General features: G+C 32.2%; 1 non-coding gene across 1 annotated transcript; it reads right to left on the bottom strand.

Annotated features, from left to right (window-relative positions):
• Window positions 1-283: 283 nt before the first annotated feature.
• On the bottom strand, window positions 284-402 carry LOC111738771. The gene has a single exon (XR_002779976.1). It is a non-coding gene; the product is annotated as a 5S ribosomal RNA (ribosomal RNA).
• Window positions 403-1,576: the final 1,174 nt, after the last annotated feature.

Raw genomic sequence — 1,576 nt, 5'->3', positions numbered from 1 at the left:
TCTTGTTATGACTTTCATATTGGTAAACATCCATATGAACTTAAACTATATCTTTACTTCAGTTGATTAGATGACATTAATAATTTGGTTTTACTTATTATTTATTAACAAGAGGTATTTTAATATAAAATTCCTTTTAAAATGGAATGCTTTAGCTTGTTGCAACATATATATATATGTTTTTTTTTTAGGCAAGGCGACCCTTGGTTGACCTCACAGATTGCAAGGACCTTGTCAGCTTACAATTCCTTATTGTTATCATTATTATTTTTTTATTTTTTTATGTCTACAGCACCTGGTCTTCCCAGGTGGTCTCCCATCCAAGTACTAACCAGGCCCAACCCTGCTTAGTTTCTGAGATCAAATGGGATCAGGCTTGTTCAGGGTAGCATGGCCATAGACTAGCTTGTTGCAATATAATGACTAAAGCTACTATCCTTCTACATCTGGAATCTGATTTGTGGGCATTGTCTACAGGATATTTTATAACTGCAGTAATAAGGCAATCAGAGTTAAGTTCTCAGAGCAGATTAGATGTGCTTATTAGCAATAAAATATAGTAAAAATATGCCAGACATAAACATATTTTTATGTAATGGAATTACTTCAGCACATAGTTAATCTAAATTAAATGTGTTTATAATTGAGATTTCTGTGTAAGAAAAGAGACAATTTATCTGTTATGTAGACTTTATATGTTTTTAATATCACAGCTGAAGTCTTAGATATCTTGTGATAGTGAGTGAGGTGTCATTAAATGCAGCTGTTCTCTTCTGCTGTGGGTAGAGATATATGGCAAACCTGAAGCAAAATTAGAAAAACAAAAGAGAGATTGCAGGGAAATGGAAGAGAAAAAAATTAGAAGAGAAGAGGAAAGCTAACTTCCTCATATTTTCTCAAGGTTGTTAACCAAAATAGTTTCTAGCCTTAACAGTTATGGAAGTATAGGAAGGGATTTTATTTCTGTCTTAAAAATACCTCTGTATGGTTCAAGGTTTGCTTTGGGGAGTTGGCACAATGCCCCAAAGTCATGTGTTTTGTGGATGTTATATTAATTTGATGCTCATTGGCTTCCTGGTATAAATAGGGAGATAAATACTGCTTAAAGAAATAGTCTTTAGGTGCATTTGATATTGTACTTTAGAAAATATATGCATGTTTATTAGAAAAGTGAATGTTGAGATTAGCAAATAAAATGTGCAGTGAGCATCAAAGAAACACTACTTATGATAAGAGCTAACCTGTATAATTTCACTGTGTAATCCTCCATTATATATACGTAATATCATTTCAACATAGCTCCTGAGCCCTGTACATCCTAGTCCAGTCTCAAGCATGTCTAATTTTGAAATAGCTATGTTCACTTCAAAAGAAAAATTTATTTGTTTTAGCTTTAAAAATGAACCACTTAGGAAGATAAGAAAGTAAGTTTTTGTGGATTCCTCTATGTAGAAGAATCTTAAGATAATTCTTTTACTTGAGCCATAGCTGAAGAGAGCAAATTAAACAGACTGAAAATTGAACTTGAGTTAATTATTCTTGAGTTCATTACTATCGAACCTAAATACATTTTAAC

This window comes from Pteropus vampyrus, unplaced genomic scaffold (assembly GCF_000151845.1).
Source record: "Pteropus vampyrus isolate Shadow unplaced genomic scaffold, Pvam_2.0 Scaffold43, whole genome shotgun sequence".
NCBI classification, from domain to species: Eukaryota; Metazoa; Chordata; class Mammalia; order Chiroptera; family Pteropodidae; genus Pteropus; species Pteropus vampyrus.
This window is presented reverse-complemented; position numbering and strand designations above follow the sequence as displayed.